Source organism: Gossypium arboreum, chromosome 12, assembly GCF_025698485.1.
Source record: "Gossypium arboreum isolate Shixiya-1 chromosome 12, ASM2569848v2, whole genome shotgun sequence".
Taxonomy (NCBI): Eukaryota; Viridiplantae; Streptophyta; class Magnoliopsida; order Malvales; family Malvaceae; genus Gossypium; species Gossypium arboreum.
This window is the reverse complement of record NC_069081.1, coordinates 10,616,291-10,623,122: the sequence shown is the minus strand read 5'-3', so window position 1 is coordinate 10,623,122 and position 6,832 is coordinate 10,616,291. Positions and strand designations below refer to the sequence as shown.

The 6,832-nt window shown below is 36.3% G+C and overlaps 1 long non-coding RNA gene across 1 annotated transcript; it reads right to left on the bottom strand.

The window, feature by feature from the left end:
- Nucleotides 1-267: 267 nt before the first annotated feature.
- On the bottom strand, nucleotides 268-6,504 carry LOC108477289 (uncharacterized). Its single transcript, XR_001870232.2, has 4 exons — nucleotides 6,106-6,504; nucleotides 5,077-6,015; nucleotides 4,909-5,009; nucleotides 268-514 (listed from the first exon to the last, which is right to left on the bottom strand). It is a non-coding gene; the product is annotated as an uncharacterized LOC108477289 (long non-coding RNA).
- Between the last annotated feature and the right edge of the window lie 328 nt (nucleotides 6,505-6,832).

The window sequence follows — 6,832 nt, the reverse complement described above, 5'->3', positions numbered from 1 at the left end:
CGTGTCTCTGCCCGTGTGTTTACTACCATACATACTAACTTGCAAATTTAACATGCAGGGGACACACAGCTGGACAACAAGCCCCTGAGGCTGGCCGTATGTCACACATAGCCTAGATATACGCCTGTCTGTCTACCCGTATGGACAAAATAAGGCTATTTACCAAGCCTTTTTGCCACCCTTATTTGCATCAACCTACATAACATCTAACATGACAAATCCACACAACAACACAAAGTCTAATTAGCCATACAAGGTATTAACTCATTTATGAAAATATCATCATTTGCATATATCAATAATAAATATTAGCCATTATCCAAGGCTTTATACAAAACTAAGGGATTCATGCCAAGCTAACACCTTTACTAAATTAACATTGACACAAAACTCAAAAGTCTAAGCCCTATACATGCCATACTCAAAATAATAAAACCAACTATACCAAGTGCTTCGGTTGATAGTGTGATCGATGCCTCCGATGTCCGATGATCTTCGAGCTAATTAGGCGGCACTATAAGAAAATGGAAAGGAGAGGGAGTAAGCATAAAGCTCAGTAAGTTGCATGCAAATAAATATAACAACTTTACCATTCATCAGCATTCTCATAATACAAAAGTAGGCATAAGAACAACTTACTCATTATTATCCAATACAATTCACATAGCATATATTGAGCTTACATCTCATACATTTCAAATAGGTACCTGTACCACTCACAACATGGTTATACTCTTCTCATTTCACTTAAACTGTAATTCTCACCGTTGAACCATTTGGATTGCTATCAGATATTCACTAAGCCTCAAACATAGGGTATAATGCCAATGCCATGTCCCAGACATGGTCTTACACTGGCTCATCCATGAAGTTGATGCCATGTCCCAGACATGGTCTTACACTGACTATCGAAACCGAGGCCGACACCATGTCTCAGACATGGTCTTACACTAGCCCTTACATATTCGTACCGATGGCATGTCCCAGACATGGTCTTACACTGACACATCTATCGTGCTGATGCCATGTCCCAGATATGGTCTTACACTGACACATCTTGTAGCCGATGCATGTCCCAGACATGTCTTACACTAGCTCTTGTCTCAATGCCAATGTTATGCCCCAGACATGGTCTTACACTGGCTCTCATAATGTGGCTGATACATGTCCTAGACATGTCTTACACTAGCACACAATTACCGGAATGTCATGGCATGAATATCCGATTTATTTCCTGAGGTTCAAATGGAGTTCTACTATCTCAATTATCATCATACATCATCATTTCCACAATCAAGCAACTCATGTTATATTAATTTAAACACATATAATACAATGTAGTTGTATTATTTACATACAACTGATCTCGGTATACAAAATGTATGCGACTAGTTCGGTTTACTCTACTAGCTTTGTTTTTCCCCGGTCTAGGCCCGGATTTTGTAACTCTTGATCTAAAATGATAGAAATTCATTCATTTCATCAGCATATTAATCTAGACACTCGAAAATTCATAATTGGGTAAAATGACCATTTTGCCCATATGTCCGAAAATTAATTTTTATCATATTTTCTCATTAACCAAGTCTAGCCGAATACTTTTTATACTAAAAGCAGCCCAAAATTCTCAATATTACACACATGTAACATCTATTTCACAACTTATGCAAAATGGTCCTTGGTTAGGGTTTCCATGAAAACTACTTCACAAAAGTTGTTTATTTCACAACCATAACTCATATTCTTCCATAAAATTTCAGAAATCAACATGTCTACTATCATGGAAAAAACCTATACTTTCAACCACTTTGTAAAATAGTCCCCTTGTTAGAAAGCTCATGCTATAATGATCTCAAAAGTACAAAAATATTCAAGAAAAGCCCTCAAAACCACTTACTTAAAAAGGCTTTAAGTTGCTGAAATTTTTCAAGCTTCCATGGTCATTTTCTTGGAGGAAAATCGGTGGAGAAGAAGGAGCAAAACAAAAAAAGATGATAGCCTTTTTCTTATGTTTTATTTTATTCAATTTAGGCCACCTAACTTTGTCTTTCTCATCCCTATTATCCCTATTACCGGCCACCTCTATTTTAAGGGTCTACTTTCCCTTTAAAGACCCCCAATTTTGGTTCTCTAGCTATTTGACACCCTTAGCTATCAAAATAGGACTTTTGCACTTTATGCGATTTAGTCCTTTTTCACAATTAAGCACGCAATCGCTAAAATTAATCCACCAAAATTCTCATGCACTCGTATCATCATGCCACAACACATAAAATAAATTTTAAAATAATTTCTCTAACTCTGGACTTGTGGTTTCGAAACCACTATTCCGACTAGGCCCAAAATCAAGTTGTTACACTTAAGCTTAAAAAGAGGTCTATCTTTGGGTTAGAAAGGAAATTCTTTAATCCAGCTAAAGAGTTTTTCTTCCTCCCATATTGATGTTGAGGTGCACTATAATTAAATTGATGAAGCTTGGCATTTGACAGGTTTTTATGAGAATCCGGATGAAAGAAACAGGAGAGAGTTCTGAGATCTACTTCGACGATTGGGGCAGGACCAAATGACTGATTGGATTTTGCTGGGGATTTTAATAAAATCACGAGCTCTTTGGAAAAGAAGGGTGGGGGGCTTAGAGCTAAACGTCAGATGCAAGACTTTAGAATGACACTGGAAGATTGCAGACTCAATGATTAAGGTTATGTTGGTAGATGGTTTACATGGGAACAAGGAAGGTTTTTGTCAACCAACATAAGGGAGAGGCTAGATCTAGGTGTTGCATCGTTGAGTTGGATTAATATTTGTCCTAATTATCAATTAGAACATCTGACCCACTCTTTCTCAGACCATTGTCCGATTCTACTGGACACCATGAGAAGGCAAAAGCATATTCCGTTTTATGGCGAAAATCCTTTTTGTTCTGAGGCAAAATGGGTTTTAGAATATTATTTTGAGGAGAAGATTAAAAGAAACTGAGAGAATATTTCGGGAAGTGTTCCGGATAAGCTTGTGAAGTTGGGACAGCAGATTCAGGTATGGAGTAGACTCAGAATTAGAAAGCAGAAAAAAAAGCGTACAGATCTTGAAGGTAGACTAAATTGTCTTTATAACCAGGATCCAACAGATGAGATACTTGTTAAAATCACGGATATTCAATTGGGCCTTAATTTAGAGGCTGACCAAAAATAATTGTTTTGGGAACAATGGGCCCGAGTCAACTGGCTGAAAAATGGAGACAGAAACACAAGTTATTTTCATCAAGTAGTTGTTCAATGTCAATTACATGGACGAATCAAAGAATTAAAGGAGGCAAATGGCAAAAGGATTTCCACGACTGAGGAGATACTTAAACTTGCTTTGAATTTTTTTGGGGATTTATTTTCGGCTCCAGATATGAGCTCAGATAAATGTGTTTTTGGGTTAATAGAGAAAAGAGTCACTGATGATATGAATGCTCTCTTACTTAAACTATTTATAGAGGAGGATATCACATATGCTGTTAAGACAATTGTGCCATTGAAAGTTCCTGGCATTGATAGATTCTCAGCAATTTTCTTCCAAAGGTACTGGCATCTTATTGGTTCTGAAATTTCTTGCTATTTTTTATCTGTTCTAAATGGAGATTCTGAAATTGAAGCTATTAATAAAACCTGTATAGTTTTGATCCCTAAAGTTGATAAACCAAAGAATCTCTCACATTTTAGACCTATAAGTCTTTGTAACGTAGTTCATAAAATTATCGCAAAAGTCTTGGTGAATCGTATTAGTGCTATTTTAGGAAATTGCATTAATGAAGCCTAAGAGGCTTTTATCCCAAGAAGACATATTTCGGATAATGTACTTATTGCTTATGAGGTCCTTCACTCGATGAAAATGAAGACAAAAGGAAAGAATGAGAATTTTCGCTTAAACTCGATATGAGTAAAACGTATGATCTTGTTGAATGGGATTTCTTGACAGGAATGATGACTCATTTAGGGTTTTATACGGATTGGATTGTTCTTATAATAAGATGTGTTTGTTCAGTTTCCTATTCTGTAAGCCCCAATGGTTCAAACAATGAGTGGTTCTCACCTTCAAAAGGTTTAAGACAAGCTGATCCACTTAGCCCTTATCTTTTTATTATTTGTGCAAAGGGTTTCTCAACCCTTATTAATGAAGCAAAACAAAAGGGGTTGATGAGGGATGCTTCTGTTGGAAAAGAAAGATTTTCGATAACCACTTATTCTTTACGGACGACTGTATTCTTTTTAGAGATACTTCAAATGAGGGAACCAAAGTGGTTAGAGATATTATTAAGCAGTATGAGATACTTTCGGGTCAGAGGGTCAATTTTGATAAATCACTAATCTGTTTTGAGGCTAATGTGGATGCAGATGTCAAAGATACCATAACTAATGTCTTGGGTGTGAGGGTAGCATCAAATACTGAGAAATACTTAGGGTTGCCTATGATGGTTAGACGAAAGAAGGTTTGGGCTTTTGCCAATTTTATCGATCAATTTAGAAAATGTATCGCAGTTTGGATTCTACGTTACTTATCAATATGAGGGAAAGAAGTATTTGTTAAGTTAGTTTTGCAAGCTATTTCTGTTTACATTATGCAATATTTTGCTTTTCCGAAAATTTTATGTTGTAAACTTGAATGTCTCATGAACAAGTTCTGGTGCTCTAATAATAAATCATCTAAGGGCATTCATTGGAGTAATTGGGACATTTTGTGTCATCCAAAAAGTGATGGTGGGCTGGGTTTCAAAATTTTGTTTTTGTTTAATAAAACTTTATTAGCAAAACAAATCTGGCGTCTTTTATCCCAGCCCAATTGTTTGTTAGCAAAAGTTCTTAAAGCCCATTATTATCCCCATTCAGATATACTATCAGCAAAGATAGGATTTTACCCATCATTTACCTGAAGGAGCATCTGCAGTGCTCGGGATCTAATTGAAGATGGGATTTTATGGCGAGTTGGCAATAGAGCTAGCGTTAACATCTGGAATACCCCTTGGCTTCCTAGGGTTAAAAATAACAGAATATCAGGACATAACATCGATCAGTTAATCGAAGCTGAAAATAATACCTAGAATAAGGAACTGGTTCGTAATATTGTTGATGATGTGCATTTAGCTCGCATTCTGTCCATTTCGTTATCTGGATCTAAATCGAGGGACACGATGGCCTGGAAGCACAAGGGCTCTGGGGAATATACAGTGAAAAGCGAATACCGGATCTTAATTACAGAACATCGCTTAAACACAAATTACATCAATCCTAACACAGTGGTTTACAAGGATTACAGGTATTTCTGGGCTATTCACATACCAGCAAAAGTTAAAATACATGTTTAGAGGTTACTCAACAATTTTATACCTAATCACTATAATCTGAATTAAAGAAAATTACGGGTTAGAGTAGACTGTCCCCTTTGAAAGGCAGCACTAGAGGATACTGATCATCTATTTTGGTCCTGTGATACTTTATAGAGTGTCTGGGCATCTCTTCAAATCAAAATCACTCCAGTTGACAATGCCTTGAGCTGCAAAAATCATTTTCTTAAAATTTTTTTTTTTACAGATGAACTAAACAAATAGCTTATTGCAATTTCCTTATGGCCCTATGGTACAGAAGAAATAAGTTTATTTATGAAGGTATTAGTTTTTCTTTGTAGGAACTGTTAGGATTCATTCGAGGTTATGGTCATGAAATAAATCTATGTCAAGAGAAAATGGGAGTGGCTTGTATTTCCCTGCCGAATGAATTTTGGAGGCCTCCAGATCTAGGTTTTATCAAATTAAAATTTGATGCAACCTTTCAAAGCAACTCTAAAACTTCCTCAACTGCAGTCCTAGCTAGAGATTCTAAAGGAGAAATAGTAGGAGCAGAAACTTATCTGTTTACGGATGTAGCTGATGCGTTCGTGGCTGAAGCTAAGGCGTGTGAAAGGATTTTACTCTTTGCACTTCGAATGGGTTTTCGATGCTTGATAGTGGAAGGAGACTCTCTGATGGTCATCAAAAAGCTTAAGGTAAAGGAAGAAGACAAATCAATCCTTAGATATATTATTAACCATATTCGTATGTTGGAAAAACACTTTGAAAAAGTACATTACCTGTTCGTTCCCTAACGGATCAATGGAGCGGCCCACATTCTGGCGATGGAACGAAGGAGAAGACATTATTCTGGTATTTGGGTTGATGGGGTTCCTAGCTCGGTAATTATGATAGTGGAAAAGGATCGGGTGGATCGGTCTCTAAGACACCAAAATTCGTCGTACACTACTTTGATATTGGAAAAGGTTCTTTGAATCTCCATGGTTGGACTCAAAGCTCTTGGGTTTCTCTGTCTTATCATCTGAAAAATTGTCTCTTACCAAGAAGGGAGAAGTTGTTTCAACTGTATTTTGAGTTTAATGTCTTTTGATTTTGGCTGAGGGTGTTTTTTTGTTTTTTGCATTTATGGTTTAGTTTCCAGTGGGTGGTTTTCTTTATTGTTTCTTTGGTTTTTTAGCCGTTTAGATTAATGTTGCTATGTCTTTTCATGTTGTTTACAGCTGTAATTTTTATCTTCCCACCTTGAGCCAAGTGCTTAATAAATACCAGTCTCTTAAACTAAAAAAAAAATTGATAACTAAATACTAATGCCATCTCATTTCATATCAATCTCCCACTTATTAACAAACATATTTACACGACCATTAAATTCATGTAACTTACATAATTAAACTAGCACTAACTTCAACATCTATATACATGTCACCTATAAAGTATAAGACAATACCAAACAAGAGTTGCAAACTCATTATGCCTTGGTGATGTAATATCCCTATACCCGGTCCA